Here is a 17501-nt window from a genome sequence, read left to right on the forward strand (position 1 = left end):
TATATTTCACCTTTCTCCTAACTATACTCAGTTCTGCCGAAGGGTCATGAAGACTCGAAACGTTAACTGATTTCTTCTCCACCGATGCTGCCAGACCTGCTGAGTTTTTCCAGGTAATTCTGTTTTTGTTTTGGATTTCCAGCATCCGCAGTAGCTTTTAGCTTTTTGTTTTTATCTCCCTACTTTTGTATTCAATTCCCCTCACAATAACTGATAACATTCTATTAACTTTCCTAATTACTTGCTGTACCTGCATACTATCCTTTTATGATTCATGCACTAGGACATCCTGATCCGTCTACATCTCAGAGTGCTGCAATCTCTCACCATTTAGATACATGCTTCTTTATAATTTTTCCTGCTAAAATGGACAATTTCACATTTCCCACATTATTTTCCATTTGCCAGATCTTTGCCCACTCACTTAACCTATCCATATGCCTTTGTAGCCTCCTTATGTCCTCTTCACATCTTACTTTCCTACCTATCTTTGTGTCATCAGCAGATTTAGCAACCATGCCTTCGGTCCCTTCATCCAAGTCATTTATATAAATTGTAAAAAGTTGAGGCCCCAGCAGTGATCCCTGTTACACACCACTCATTTTATCTTGCCAAACAGAAAAAGAGCACTTTATGCCTACCCTCTGTTTCCTGTTTGCTAGCCAAACTTCAATCCATGCCAATGTTACCCCCGACACCATAAGGTTTTATTTTTGCAATAACCTTTGATGTGGCACCTTAGCAAATGCCTTCTGGAAATCTAAGTACAGTACAACACCAGTCCCCCTTTATCCACAGCATGCTACATCATCAAAGATCAAGCCGAGAAGTGGCAGAACAGCTTCAGTACTAGCAGGGAAAATTAGCAAGGAGCAGGCCAGTACCTTCTCTATGCCATAGGCAGTATTGCAGACAACTTAATGGTCAGACAGGACATAAACGAAGAGATGGCTACATACAAAGAGGCTATAAAAGCCTTTGACACATTTTTCAGCCTCAGAAGGAACACCATTATATGCCAAGTTCAATAGACGTACCCAAAAATAGGGAGAGAGTAGAGATTCTTTCATTAACAATTTATATCGTCTAGCTGAGAATTGCGAATATGGAGCCCAGAAGACAAATTAATCTGGAATCGCACTGTTGTAGGAGTCAGAGATGAGACTTTATCAGATTTTCTGCGATGAGGGGGGATTTGACACTATCCAAGGCTGCGCAGTTAACAAGGCGGGCAGAAGTGACCAGTGGCCACTTAAGGGCCGCATCCCAGCCGGCTGTAATTTTTCAGGAGCAAGTCAACAATGGTTGGGAAGCCCAGCAGGTAAACTTGCTTGGGCCTCAGGTGGAAAAGGGGGGCCTTCCTTCATGGACCTCTTTTTCCAATCAGAGGTGCTCCCTGTCAAGGTCTGCCTCTCCCAGGTGATCCTTCCACCCCCCCGCCCCCCCCTCCCCCATTCCTGTGTACTGGAACCCCATCCTCCTTGCACTCCCCCTTTCCCTCACAGGTCCTCTTATTCTGGCCCCACCAAGGAGCTGCACCCCCTGCCCCACTCCAACTTACCTGTCATCCGGTTCCTGGCTCTATTTCTTTGTGGACTGGATGCAGTCCCAGCAATGGCCACTGCTCCCAGTGGCGCTGTTGGATCAGTGGGCTGACAGCCAATCTCAGCTCTCGGAGGTGTGACTCCTTCCCCAGATGGGGCAGAAGAATCAACTCAAGCCACTTAGCACTCCTCTGAGTGTCATGGAGTGTGGGGCAGCCTGCCAGTGTGGGGGAAGTTTTGCGGTGACTTTTTCAGTGACAAGAAGGAAAAATCCTGCCCGTAGAAATGTTCAGCACAGAAAATACCCGACTATTTGACAGAGCAATCTAAAACTAGAGCCGCTGCTCTGCTCTCTTCCCCCCAGTCCTGTATGGTTTGCTGTTTCAATTATTTATCTAACTTTCCATTAAAATGATGCAATGGTCTGTGCTCAACCACTCTGTGCAACAACACATCACATGCATTAACAACCTTCTGCGTAAAGAAATTTCTCCCAATCTCCTCATTGACTGCTCAACTAGATTCACTCTTTATTAAAAACTCGATTAAATCTCCTCCAAGCTTATTACCGTTGCATAAAATATAGTCCCAGTATCCAAGTTTCTCCTCATAGCTATAGTATCCTATCCCTGGCACCATCCTAGGGAATGAAAATTATTTTCTGACTTTCACCTCTTCTCTATTATGGAGCACCTCAAAACTGCACACCCTACATTAATTATGATCTAACCAATATTTTGCATAATCTTATCATTTCCTTTTGCTTTTATACTCTCAGCTCCTACCTATAGAACCCAGAATATTGTTTTATGGCTTCATCTACATGTACTTACACTTGCAGGAAATTATGAATTTGAATACCGCTAGGTCTTTCTGTTCATCTACATCTTTCTTTGTCACTCCATTAAATGTGTAATTCCTTGATTTTTGTTTACAAAATACATCACTTCATGCTTACTACATTAAATCCTATCTGCTTTCTGTGTGCCTATTCCCCTAACCTACATCTTCCTGAAGTCTTTTGCCGCATTCCTTGCATTTTGCCAAACTGCTTACTGTTGTGTCATTAGCAAGTACCAGTGACACAATTCAGTTGCGTAATTCTCATTATTTGGATGCTACAAGCGGACTTAGAAATCCAAAATGGCGTCCACACTGTGCACATACACTTCGGATGCAGGTTGCACAAAATGGCACATTGGTGAGGGCATTAGTGCGAGTTCAGTGAGCACCACTGGGGGTATGCAGAGTAGGCAGATCATCACATGTATCTTTGTCTTGACGCTAACATTTTTGGAGATCAATGGCCCAGCTAATACCCTCTCTTAATCACATACGATTCAACAGAAGTTCAACAGCAGGAAGGATCCCCAACCACAGCTATTTAAAGGCATCAACTATTCACCCGTTAGTTGCTGACTGATTTCCTCTCGCTATTGGTACAACTGTCCATGTGTTTGGTGCTTTCCAGAATTCTATATAATTGCTGAAGTCAAGTGATGTGGCACATGTTGAAGGACTATGTGGGAGCACAAATGAATACCCAGTTAAGGCTCATCACCTGAATATAATTAAAGGCTCACTTACTATACAATAAACAATCAGAGCACAGCGCTTGCTACCAGCTATACAGCAAGCAGCTGACGAGCAAGAGGAAAGGACGAGCTAACCTAGACAGGTCCTTTCTAGCTAAGCTATCTGTGAAGAACTCATCTGGCTGTGATATCAATAAACACAACCCCAATTCATTAACAGTCCCACACCTTCCCTTCCCTTCCCTCTCTTAATGACCATCATGGTGTCCATTAATTTAAAAAAAAGTCAACGCAAAGTAAACATTCCAAAGCAAATTTATAATTCAAACATTGTCATATTACATTCAAATGTGAATAATCATGCTTTTACATTCCCTTAATGCCCATTTTCAGTGTGCTTCTGCCTGTCCTGGTGCTCCTATGCAGTGGTTGTTGCATGGCTGGTGGAAGGCTGCTGACCTTCAGTCGCTGAGATCCATTTACAGAACAACCTTAAACAGCTCTCAGCCTAGAAGACCTAGGTTTCGCATTGCACCATATCGGCATGGCGATGGTGTAGTGGTCTTGTCACTGGGCTAGTAATCCAGAGACCCAGGGTAATGATCTGGGGACGAGGGCTTGAATCCCGCCACGGCAGATGAATTCAATAAAAATCTGGAATTCCCGTCTGGTTCACTAATGCCATCCTCAATTGCCCATCACCTTTTTCCTAAAAGGAAATATGCCGTCCTTACCTGGTCTGGCCTACACACGAGTCCAGATCCACAGCAATGTGGTTGACTCTTAAATTCCCTCTGAAATGGCCTAGCAAGCCACTCAGTTGTATCAAACCACTACAAATTCTCAAAAAGGAAAGAAACCGGATGGACCACCCAACATCAACCTAGGCACCGGAAATGACAACGGCAAACTCAGCCCTGTCGACCCTGCAAAGTCCTCTGTACTAACATCTTGGGGTTAGTGCCAAAACTGGGAGAGCTGTCTCACAGACTAGTCAAGCAACAACCTGAAATAGTCATCCTCACGGAATCATACCTTACAGCTAATGCCCCAGACACCACAATCACCATCCTTGGGTATGTCCTGTCCCACCAGCAGGACAGACCCAGCAGAGGTGGCGGCACAGTGGTATACAGTTGGGAGGGGGTTGCTCTGGGAGTCCACAGAATCGATTCTGCACCCCTTGAAGTCTCATGGCATCAGGTCAAACATGGGCAAGGAAACCTCCTGCTGATTACCACGTACCTCCCTCCCTCAGCTGATGACACCACTTGGAGGAAGCACTGAGGGTGGCAAGAGCGCAGAATGTACTCTGGGTGGGGGACTTCAATGTCCATCACCAAGAGTGGCTCAGTAGCACCACCACCGACTAAGTTGGTCAAGTCCTACATAGGCTGGGTCTGTGGCAGGTGGTGAGAGAACAAACAAGAAGGAAAAACATACTAGAATTCATCCTCACCAACCTGCATGCCACAGATGCATCTGTCCATGGCAGTATCAGTAGGAGCGACCACTGCACAGTCGTTGTAAAGACAAAGTCCTGCCTTCACATTGAGGATACCCTCCATCATGTTGTGTGGCACTACCACCGTGTTAATTGGAATAGATTTCAAACCGATCTAGCAACTCAAGACTGGGCATCTATAAGCCGCTGTGGGCCATCAGCAGCAGCAGCATTGTACTCGAACACAATCTGTAACCTCGTGGCCCGGTATATCCCCCACTCTGCCATTACCATCAATCCAGGGGATCAACCCTGCTCCAATGAAGAGTGCAGGAGGGCATGCCAGGAGCAGCACCAGACATACCTAAAAATGAGGTGTCAACCTGGTGAAGTTATAACACAGGACTACTTGCGTGCCAAACAGCTTAGGCAGCAAGTGATAGACAGAGCTAAGCAATCGCACAACCAGTGGATCAGATCTAAGCTCTGCAGTCCTGCCACATCCAATCGTGAATGGTGGTGGACAATTAAACAACTCACTGGAGGAGGAGGCTCCACAAATATCCCCATCCTCAATGATGGGGGAGCCCAGCACATCAGTGCAAACAATAAGGCTGAAGCATTTGCAACATCTTCAGCCAGAAGTGCCGAGTGGATGATCCATCTCTGCCTCCTCCAGCATCACAGATGCCAGTCTTCAGCTATTTCGATTCAGCCCACATGATATCAAGAAACGGCTGAAGGCAGTGAATGCTGCAAAGGCTATGGGGCCTGACAGTCTTCCGGCAATAGTACTGAAGACTTGTGCTCCAGAATTTGCCGCGCCCCTAGCAAAGCTGTTCCAGCACAACTACAACACTGGCATCTACCTGGCTATGTGGATAATTGCCCAGTTATGTCCTGTACACAAAAAGCAGCACAAATCCAACCCGGACAATTACCACCCCATCAGCCTGCTCTCAATCATCTGTAAAGTAACGCGAGGGGTCATCAACAGTGCTATCAGGCAGCACTTGCTTAGCAATAATCTGCTCACTGATGCCCAGTCTGGGTTCTGTCAGGGCCACTCGGCTCCTGACCTCATTACAGCCTTAGTTCAAACATGGACAAAAGAGCTGAGACGTGAGAGTGACTGCACTCAATATCAAGGTTGCATTTGACCGAGTGTGGCATCAAGGAGCCCTAGCAATATTGGAGTCACTGGAATCAGGGGGAAATCTCTCCTCTGGAGTCATACCTAGTACAAAGGAAGGTGGTTCTAGTAGTTGGAGGTCAGTCATCCAGGACATCACTACAGGAGTTCATTAGGGCAGTGTCCTCGGCCCAACCATCTTCAGCCGCTTCATCAATGACCTTCCTTTCATCATAAGGTCAGAAGTGGGGATGTTCGCTGATGATTGCACAATGTTCAGCACCATTCACGACTCCTCAGATACTGAAGCAGTCCGTGTCCAAATGCAGCAAGACCTGGAAAATATGCAGGCTTAGGCTGACAAGTGGCAAGTAACATTCATGCCACACAAGTGTCAGGCAATGATCATCTCCAACAAGAGAGAATCTAACCATTGCCTCTTGATTTTCAATGGCATTACCATCACTGAATCCCCCAATATCAACATTCTGGGGGGTTACCATTGACCAGAAACTGAACTGGACTAGCCATATAAATACTGTGGCTACAAGAGCAGGTCAGAGGCTGTGAATCCTGCGACGAGTAACTCACCTCCTGACTCCCCAAAGCCTGTCCACCATCTACAAGGCACAAGTCAGGAGTATGATGGAATACTCTCCACTTGCCTGGATGAGTGCAGCTCCCACAACACTCAAGAAGCTTGACACCATCCAGGACAAAGTGCTTGATTGGCACCACATCTACAAACATTCACTCCCTCCACTACAGACACACAGTAGCAGCAGTGTGAACCATCTACAACATGCACTGCAGGAATTCACAAAGGCTCCTTAGACAGCACCCTCCCATTACCACTACCATCTAGAAGGACAAGGGCAGCAAATAGATGTGAACACTGCAACCTGGAAGTTCCCCTCCAACCACTCATCATCCTGACTTGGAAATAAATCGCTGTTCCTTCACTGTCGCTGGAACTCACTGGGACTCCAAAATCCTGGAACTCCCTTCCTAACAGCACTGTGGGTGTGCCTACATCACATGGATTGCAGCGGTTCAAGAAGGCGACTCATCACCACCTTCTCAAGAACAGCTAGGGATGGGTAATAAATACTGGCCTAGACATGAAGCCCACATCCCATGAATGAATAAAAAAAAACATCTGGGCTGACTGGCAGGCAGGCCATAATAAGAGCCTTAGCAGAGCGGCAGTACTGGGAGAATGAATGCTGCAATCCTGAAAGAGGATAGCAGGTTTGTTTTTCATGAAGTCACTGCCTCTCCCCTAGAGCAAGGCTTCAGCGATCCCGGTAATCTATTGGACGTCGGCTTGCTGGACTGCTGTGACATTCTGCAAACTCCTTTTAACACAGGTATCCATAGGAGAGGGGAGCCCAGCTCCGTTTGGCCGGACTGGCAGCCCTTGAATTGGCTTGAGGCAGGACATCATCCTTCACCAACAGGAAGTCCCATGTCTGAGAGCTGCCAGTCAATCGGAGAGCCAGCAGTTCTCATGTCACAGCAGCGCCACTGGGAGTGGTGACCACTGTTGGGACTGCAGAGAGGCCGAGATGAAAGTGTTCAACATTGGAACCAGGGAAACTGGTGGGTATGGGATCTAACCAGGGCAAGCCTGCAGGCCTCCCACCTTCAAATCAAATGTATCAATTTGATGTCCATCTTAGAACATCACAACATATGAGCCCACTTTGCCCTACAAAACTACGCCAAAATCATCACCTTTTTTTTAATCCATTTATGGGACATGAGCATCACTGGCTAGGCCAGTATTTATTGCCCATCCCTAATTGCCCTTGAGAAGGTGACGGTGAGCTGCCTTCTTGAGCCTGATATATTAAATGCACTCTCTACTGTATGGTTGTAATCCCCATTAATAACAAAGGACAGCATAAGTGCCCATCCTCTTTTAATACAACAGATCACAAAGTGAAAATAGTCAATCCACTGTTTCCCTTGGGAGCAGCGGTCTGCAGAGTCCTTGATGTTGCCATATATGAAGGTACCTATCATCTGCTGCGTATCCTGGAAAACGACCTCAATGTCTGCACATGGGTACAATGTTCATCAAACAACGTTTTTTTCAGAGCAGGATACATGAAAGCTTATTCCAGCACCTGCTCAGTCAAGGACAGCTGTCTCCACAGCCCCTCCAGAGTTTCCTGAATTCAGTAATTCCTCTCCCAAGCTCTCTCTGCAGCAACCAGGGAGATCAATGATTTAAATTTCCCAGCAATGCGCCCTCATGAACAACATGTCAGGTACTGTAATTAATTTCAAACTGTTAGCCTTGCATCAGGAGTCAGAGAAAGGTTATACTCCATTCATTTTAAACAGAACATTTACAGCACTTTCCTCTGAGCCTGTCATTGGCTGGAGTTGGAAATCAGAGGAGCAGGATGGCTCTGAGGAGGAAGAAAGGGAGACCAGGGAATAGGGCTGGGGACAGATGAGTGATTAAAGAGAACTGGGATTAAAAAAGGTTGGAAAATGGGGCAGGATTGGGCATGGGGACCAGCAGAACTCGGAGCAGCAACAGAGAAATAATTTGCAGGGCTACTTAGTAAAGGTAAGGGAGTGGGACTAGCTCAGTTGCTCTTACAGAAAGCTGCCACAGACATGATGGGCTGAATGGCCTCCTGTGCTGTAGCCATTTTATGAGTCCTGCATGGTGAGTGGGATTGACACAGAGAGGAGCAGCCAGTAAAGGGACATGTGTAAACTGGGGTCTATACTGCAGATTAAAAGTAAAGATTGGCTTCAATATTAAATCTCCTTCCACCCTCCCTATCATGGAAAGGAGGCAGTCAGGGGTGGGGGAGTAAACATTTTAAAACAGGGAATGCCTCCCCATTATGCCACATAAATGCCCAATGGCACTTCTATGGCAGTAGATTTCATGACATGCAAGTAGTTCACGATAAAGAAGTGACACACTTCATTTACATATTTAAGTCAGGCTCCCATTGTGCTATTAGAAGCCTGATTTAAATTTAACAGTTTCTGTGTGAGTTTCCCAGAGCTCGGGAGCACCAGCAATGAAAGACATACAGAAGCTGCTGGCTCTACAAAGTGTATTTTACATTACTCCTTGTGGGTCAGGAGCAGCAAGAGAACATAAAAACATAAGAAATAGGAACTGGAGTAGGGCATTTGGCCACAAGAACCTGCTCCACCATTCGATAAGGTCATGGCTGATCTGATTGTTGTAATTCCATTTTCCTGTCTGAGCCCCATAACCTTTGGCTTCCTTGTAGATCAAAAATCTGTCCAACTCAGCCTTTAATACATTCAATAACCCGGTTTCCACTGCTCTCTAGGGTAAAGAATTCCAAAAATAAACAACCCTCAGAGAGAAGAGATTCCTCTTCATCTCAGTCTTGAATGGAAGGAAGTTGAGATACAGGGGCATTTTCAGCATGGCCACCTGTAACTAGTGAAGTGCTACAGGGATCAGTGCTGGGGTCACAGTTATTTACAATATATATTAATGAATTGGATGAGGGAAATGAACGTACTATCGCCAAGTTTACGGATTACACAAAATAACTGGGAAAGCAAGTGGTGAGGATGACACAAATAGAAGAATTTTTGGGTCGGTGAACAGGGGCGGGGCCCGTTTGCTGACGCATAAAATGGTGCGCGGTGACATCAGGCGGGCGTCCCGATAACACCACACATCATTTAGATTTTCAGCTTGCCGGGCACACAGCCGAGTTGGCTGTGCGCCCACTGAACTGTCAAAGGCATATTGAGGCCTGTTAAAAACTAATTGAACTAATAAAATGAGCTGCCCGTCCAACCTTAAGGTTGGCGGCAGGTGAAGAACCCAGGCGGCCTTTGCATTTGTCATGGAACCTCATCCACAGGCGGGATGAGGTTTCATGAAGTGCTTAAAAATTCAATAAAATTTGTTTTTTAAATTCATTGACACTGTCACATGAGGTGGCATGTTTTAAAAGTTTTAAATTTCTTTATTTAGATGTTTAAAACTTAAACTAATCTCCCTAAGGCACCTCTGTGCCTCAGGGAGATTTCTGCGCTCTTTCGCGTGCAAGCGTAAAAGAGCGTAGGCCCCGACTCAGTGAATGCCTCCTGCCCGCACAGGGAACGCTCAGCGCTTCCGGGTGTATGTCACCATGATGACGCGTGCTGACATTGGGGCACCCGCCTGACGTCACCGCGCGCCGTTTTATGCGTCGTGAGCGGGCCCCGCCCCCGTTCACCGACCCAAAAATTCTTCTATTTGTGTCATCCTTAATTGTCCCTTAAAATGGCGGCGCGGACCCGATCGGGGCGCCAGTCAGGTTCACACCCGCTCCCACCCATCCCCAACAGGGGGAAAATTCTCCCCAAAGAGTCTACAGAGGGATATAGACAGGTTAAGTGAGTGGGCAAAAACTTGGCAGATGGAATATAATATGGGAAAATGTGAGGTTATGCACTTTGGCAGGAAGAATAGAGGAGCTGAATATTACTTAAATGGAAAAATACTGCAGAAAGCTGCAGCACAGAGGGATTTAGGAGTCCTCATGCATGAATCACAAAAAGCTAGCATACAAGTTCAGCAGGTAATAGGGAAGGCAAATGGAATGTTGGCCTTTATTTCAAAGGGAATGGAGTATAAAAATAGGGGAAAACTATACAAGGCACTAGTTAGACCACACCTAGAATACTGCAAACAGTTTTGGTCCACTTATCTAAGGAAAAATATACTGGCATTGGAGGCAGTCCAGAGAAGGTTCACCAGGTTGATCCCAGGTATGGCGGGATTTTCTTATGAGGAGAGGTTGAGTAGGTTGGGCCTGTACTCATTGGAGTTTAAAAGAATGAGAGGTGATCTTATTGAAACATAAGATTCTTAGGGGGCTTGACAGAGTAGATGCTGAGAGGTTGTTTCCCCTTGTGGGAGAGTCTAGGACCAGAGGGCATAATCTCAGAGTAAGGGGTTGCCCATTTAAAACAGAGATGAGGAGGAATTTCTTCTCTCAGGGGTTTGTTAATCTGTGGAATTCTTTGCTGCAGAGGACTGTAGAAGCTTGGTGGTTAAGTGTATTCAAGGGTGAGATAGACAGATTTTTAATCAGTAAGGGAATCAAAGGTTATGAGGAAAAGGCAGGATTATCAGATCAGCCATGATCTAATTGAATGCTGGAGCAGACTCGATGGGCCGAATGGCCTACTTCTGCTCCTACGTCTTATGGTTGTCTTATGGTCTTAAGGCCCCTTGTTTTGTAACTATACCCCCTGGTTCTGAATTCCCCAACATGGGGGAATCTATCCAGCATCTACGTTGTCAAGTCCCATCAGAATCTTATATGTTTCAATAAGATCACCTCTCATTCTTCTAAACACCAAAGAGCATTGGCCCAACCTGTTCAACCTCTCTTCATAAGACAACCACTTCATCTCAGGAATCAACCTAGTCAACCTTCTCTGAACAGCAAGTATATCCCTCCTTAAGTGAGGAAACCAATGTGTACACAGTACTCTAGGCGCAGTCTCACCAGTGTCCTGTACAGTTGTAGCAAGACTTCCCTACTTTCATACTCCATCCCTTTGCAATAAAGGCTCACATTCCATTTGCTTTCCTAATTACTTGTACCTTCTTGCTAACTTTGTGTGATTCATGTATGAGGAACCCAGAACCCCCTGTACCACAGCATCCTTCAGTTTCTCCATTTATTCTGCTTCTCTATTCTTTCTACCAAAGTGGGCAAGAGTGCTCCCCACAGCCCCTCAAGGAAGCCTATGCCCTCTCCCTCCCATGATGACTTCTCCCTGTCCATCCTCTGCTGAGCCCCTATCTCTCGTTCCCTCCCCCTCCCGATTGCTGGGTGCCATCACAAGAATTTTCTGCTGCCCCATATCCTGTACTAGTTTTCAGCCTAACAACCAGCCAGGCTATCAATTTGGCCAACAGATCAGTGGAAAAATGGAAGAATAAAATGATAATGAGGTACTGCCATTCAAATTTGGAAGGACCTCTGAGTTTCCAGATTGGTTCAGATCACTCTGTGGCATGCAGTTTTGACACATGCTGTCCAAGTACAGATCAGCTCTGACTAAGGTTCCCAGTTGAGAACTGTCATCTTCATGGAACCAGAATCAGAATTCAAGGAGATAGGGAGAGACTGTTAAAAGTGATCAAATGGAAAGGCTGACTGCACCTTGTCTTGTGCGAGGAATTTCAGGTCATGGTTTCAGGGTGAATATCAATGGGTTTTTGGTATTACTGCCAATTACTGTAGGATATTGGGCCATCACACCTTCTGGTTTCTTATAAGCTATTAGTGAGTTATTATATTACCGTTGGTTATGAGAGAAACAAGAGTATTATCAGTATTACTATTGAAAAGATTTTAATGATATTACTAGTCACCAACACCAGTTCCTCGCAAACAGCTGTCATCCTGTTCCCAGCCTTATTTATAAATTGCCCCACTAGCAGAATTTCAAATTGAACTGTTTATAAAGTGGTCAAGATAAAATCCATAGGTTTTACTTCAAACCAACATAAAACCCTAAAAAATAGTAGTATTATCAAACTCTTACACTATTAATTATCAGTGCAATTTTAATGAGTTGTTATCAGTTACTGATGGAATCGAACTTCCTCTCACCCCTGATTTCCCCTCTGTAAATCACTCCTCCACCTTCAATTGCCCCTCTTCCGTGACCTTAGTTTCTCCTCTTTGCCTGCTCACAAGTGGCCTACTGTTTCTTGGAACTTCTCACACAGCAACTCCTGATGTGAAACTATGAGCAAAGATTCTCAACAGTATCCAATGCACTCCTTAAAAAATAAATGCAGTGATGTTTGTTGAAGTCACATGATCTGATATCATGTGATCCATGAATCCTAGAGTTTGCAACTCTAAATGGCAGGGATGGTAAGGCTCTGGCTCCCCCTTGTTTTCAGAATCATCAATGTGATATTGTGTTCTCCATTATCTTGCTCCTCCCAGATGACAGTTTTCGCCAGCAATTACCATCAGCATTACCACAGCATAATATCCCATCGAATTTCCCCATGCTTTGTAATTATAGCCCTTTATCCCTGGTGACACCCTAGAAAATCTATACTTCCCCTTTTCCTTTGCTTTTATTTTACAATTTTATGAACAAACACTGGCAAAAAATTTGATCATTTTCTTGCAGAAATCTATTGTCGCTATGGTAACTTGTTTCCAAGACTGATGTTCTATCATTTACCCTGTGGTTATCTTTCAGCGTGGGGTTAGAATCCTGAGGGCAATATAATTCACTAGATCTCAATCTTGCAAGCTTGGTTCAAAGTTTAGAACACCAGGATGCTTGCACAGGTATTAATGTCATGTGTCATGTATGTATAATGATCCTGCTGAATTTCAAAGGAAGTCAGCCAAACTGATACATCATTGACCTAGAGTCATACTCATGACCATAGATAAGTATTAATAATAACAGTAAAGCACATTGTGATATCATGACTCTCAGTGGATTCTGAAGCATGCATTAGCTCCTTGAGTCATACTGGAGTAAATACAAGGATTGCTCCAAGGATACACCACCACCTTGTGGAAACTAGCCAGAAGTGAAATCATTGGGAGTTGTACGGAATGTATGTAAAGGTTTGGGTGTGGCATTTATGATCATAGCAGCATAAATACAGTACAACTTTATAGTAGCTTTGGGAACGAAAGGTGTGAGACAGTAATTAATCCACTGATTTTCTTGCTAACCTAGGAGGATTGATTAACTCATCCTGACATGGCCAGAATCTGAAACTCACTAACCGTGGCCTAGAAATTCAATGGTCCCTGCCACCTTTTTTGGGAGCTAACCAGGCACCTCAGCCTTTAATCTGGCAGGCAGGAACTGCCCCACTCTTTAAGAATCAGAGCTGCCTGACACAGCCTAGGCCCCTCCCATTTGCCATCACCAACCTCCCGTATCACCTTTGCCACCCTCCATAATTATGGCCACTGCTACTCCCAATCACTCCCCTCCTAGCCACTCCCTCTCCTTGTCCCTTTTTTGGAAATATCTGAGAGCTGCTCTTTGAGTCTGATCTTCGAGGTTTCTTCTTCAGCAAGCTGTCTGAGGATGTCCGATGGTAATGATGCTGAAGGGCAAATGTTGTGTGTCTCTGGCCTTGTGTGTCATTTAGGCAAAGGCGTGATCTCACCAAGGTTCTGTATAACTGTACTAAGACCTCTTTACTCTTATATCCCAATCGCTTTTAATAAAGGCTAACATGCTGTGAAATATCGCTTTAAATGTCTGCCACTGAATCTTTATTGACCTATCCCTTAACATCATTTGCCAGTTCACTTTAGCTAGTTCTGTTTTCATGCCCTCATAATTGCCCTTATTTAAGTTTAAAGTACTAGTCTTGGACACACTCGTTTCTCCCTCAAAATGAATGGAAAATTCAATCATTTTATGATCACTGCTTCCTAGGGGTGCTTTCACTATGAGGTTATCAATTAATCCTATCTCATTGTTCAGTACCAGGTCTAGTATAGCCTGCTCTCTGGCTGCATCCAGAACGTGCTGTTCTAAGAAATTATCCCGAGAACATTCTATGAACTCCTCTTCTTGCAACCTTTGCCCATCTAATTTTTCCAGTCTATATGTAGATTAAAATCCCCCTTGATTATTGCTGTACCTTTCTGACAAGCTCCCATTATCTTGGGCAGAATTTTTCTCTCATCGGGCAGGCATGCGCCCGACCCAAATGGGAGTAAAATAGTGTGCGATGGTGTCAGGTGAGTGTCCTGACGTCATCACGCACTCTCACGATATTTCGCTTGGCGGACGAACGCAAGAGGCAGCAGCACACCCTCTGACAATTAAGATGCCTTAATAGGCCCTTAATCAATTAATTAAATCAGATTTTTCGCTGCTCGTCCAAGTGTTCAGTTGGCGGACAGGCAAAAAGGCCAAGCAGCCTTTGGATTTTTTATGAAACCTCATCCATGGGCAGGATGAGATTTCCAACAGGAATTAAAATTTTTTAAAAATGTTTCAATCTCATTTATATGTCCCTGCTCATGTGACAGAGTTACTGCTAATTACAGAGTAGATTAGATTTTAAGAGCAAAATTTAAGAACAAAATTAACACTTAAAACTCCTCCTCTCACCAAACTCCAAGTCTTCGCACTGTTAGCTCAGCTGCACTCCATTTGCATTTTTAATTTGAGACCAACTTCAACCCTCCCCCTGTCAGTGTTCAGGTCCCTCCAATCTCCCTGGAAACCCATGATGTGCAGGTAGAGCTCCCTTTGGCTATTCTCCAGCCTCCCCCAGTAATTCTGGGTTCCATGGTAATTGTTGTAGACATTCCAACCCTCCCCCCTCTGATCACTTATCAGAGATTAGGAGAATTTTTTTTCCCTCAGAGGGCAGAGAGTCTTTGGAACTCTCTTCCTCAAAAGGAGGTGGAAGCAGAGTCTTTGAATATTGTTAAGGCCAAGCTGTCTAGATTCTTGATTAACAAGGGGTGAAGAGTTATAGTGGGCAGGCAAGGAATGTGGAATTGAGGTTACAATTAGATCAGTCACGATCTTATTGAAGGCAGAGCAGGCTCAAGTGGCTGAATGGCCTACTCCTAATTCGTACGTTCATATGTTCATATGCATTCAGCAGCCAACCCTGTAAGCACTGCAGACTTTCGAATATTTGAGGCACCTGGGAGTGACTCAGGATGCAGGATTCATGGGAACTCCCAGGGTACCTGGCACAAACATACATGAAATGCCTCTGAGGATCTCACACCAGCTGAATGTTGAGGGAGTGGAAACCTTTCCTGTCAATGAAGACCAGGGGCTGCTGTCATGAAGTTCTTAAAGCCACATTGTGTAATCAGTTGCACCCTGCACTCTATGGAAGACTGAGATAGCCACGAATCCAAGAAATCTGGCAGCCTGGCTAGTGTCATCCATTGTGGACTTCACATAATGATGAGCTTTACCATTGCCTCCTTGATACATTTATGTGTTGAAGACTGAGACATACCACATAGGTCCCCTGTGGATCCCTGGAAGGAGCCACTTGCAAAAAAATTGAGTGCAACAGTGACCTTCAGCACCACTGGCAGAGGACAGCCTCCCAGTCCATGCAGCGTTAGACCCTCCTACAGAATGTGGCAGATATGAGCCAACACAACTCTTGACAAGTGTAGACATGCGCAGCACTGTCTCTTGCTCATCTCCAAATAAGAAAGGCATTTTCAGTAGACTCTTGGTCATGCCAGTCTCCTCCGTGGGATACATCTAACCTCCTTATCCTCTGGTTCTTCTTGGGGCTCCTCTGGACCAAGGACCTCAAACTAGGGCTCCTCTTGAAGGTGAGCCAAGGAGCGCCGGGCTCTTCTTCTCCTCCTCAATTAAAGCACTGCCATCAAGAATGCAGCATTGACTGCAGCCTCCATCCTGCAATCCTCCTGCTTCCTGTGTACAGTGTTATGGACCAAGATGGGAGGAGTGCACAGTTAATTCTAGCCCCTCTTCTCCACAATCTTAATTTAAATCTTAAATTCACCCACAAAACTGGCCAGTTGTTTACCTTTAATACTGTTATTCCCACCAATAAAAGACTTTAACCAGGCTTCTTTCAGTAAACACAAAAAATTGATTTATTATAAAACAAACTACTCTTTAAAAACAAGTTAATTAACTGGTTAACATACAAGTTGTAGTTTAGAAGTGTAATGATTTTTTTTCCCCCCATTTTTAAAAAACAGATATTCGAACCGCCATACACTCACACACAAATACAAATCAGGGCAAAACAAACACTGCAGAGGCTGGAGGATGGAAACGTTTCTTTTGAAAGGATAAAATTTGAAGGGATCTCAACGCTATTGATCTAACAGAATTCTGGTCGCAAAAGATCTGGAAGTTATTTCAGATGGATTTTTCTGGTGAAACTGTCCTTGATTACTCTTACTTATCACAACTTTGCAGACATTCAAAAAAAAAATTATTTATTCCAATGAGACATTTTTGAGGAAAGTTTAACACCAAGGTGAGGCAGAATCTTTTTTCCTTGCAGCTTGCTTCTAGGGCACCCACACACTCACTCCATTTGACTGAGAGCCTTAAAATGACTGCGATGTTCAAAGAATACTTCTCTTAGGCCAGATGTTTTTAACCAATCAGCAAGAGTCTTTAGCTTGGTAACCAGCAGTTCTTTGTTAACTTAAATATGCAAAGTATCTCTTCCCTCATGAGGTGCTCGCCGCTGGACATCTATCTTGACCCATGGTTCCTTGATGAATGGCATATTCACAGCCCCCAAATAATATTGCAAACTTTTAAAAATAACTCAGGAGGAAGGATGTCTGAACTTCAATGTGATTCAAATTTTCCAAAAATGGGTTCTTCACAACAGAAAGATCCAACTGATTAATGAGAAATGCCCAACTATAGTAGACCTCCAACTCTCAACCAGAAAGCCACTATCATGCCCTAGTGATATGTCTGTGCTACTCACCTTTCCATGTTCCAGCCTTGTAGCTGAGGAGCTACTTCACAGGTGGCCTAAGAAGCCACCTCAGCAACTAAGGTTGTCAACTCTGGCTGGACATATTCCGGGAGACATCAGTGGAAGTGATGTCATGGAAAACCGGTGGCATGGCACGAGCTGGTTCTAAGGGAGGATGAGAGAGGAAAACAAACCAACTTTAACTGGGCAGTGAGGGTGAATAATATTTAAAGTTTAGAGAAAAAATGTTTTACTTACTCTTAAGGGGCTCGAAGCAAGTTCCGATGCCATGGTTTCAAACAGTGATATTAAAAGTTATTGAAACTGACCGGAAATTTCTTTTTCTTTTTCTATCCCT

General features: G+C 44.6%; 1 long non-coding RNA gene across 1 annotated transcript in view; it reads right to left on the reverse strand.

The window, feature by feature from the left end:
- The window catches only part of LOC144682767 (uncharacterized), a 28174-nt gene extending 10885 nt beyond the window's left edge, over window positions 1-17289 (reverse strand). The window contains exon 1 of the long non-coding RNA XR_013577101.1: window positions 17153-17289. This is a non-coding gene — a long non-coding RNA (uncharacterized LOC144682767). The remainder of the gene's footprint in view (window positions 1-17152) is intronic.
- Window positions 17290-17501: the final 212 nt, after the last annotated feature.

This window comes from Cetorhinus maximus, chromosome 7 (assembly GCF_964194155.1).
Source record: "Cetorhinus maximus chromosome 7, sCetMax3.hap1.1, whole genome shotgun sequence".
Taxonomy (NCBI): domain Eukaryota; kingdom Metazoa; phylum Chordata; class Chondrichthyes; order Lamniformes; family Cetorhinidae; genus Cetorhinus; species Cetorhinus maximus.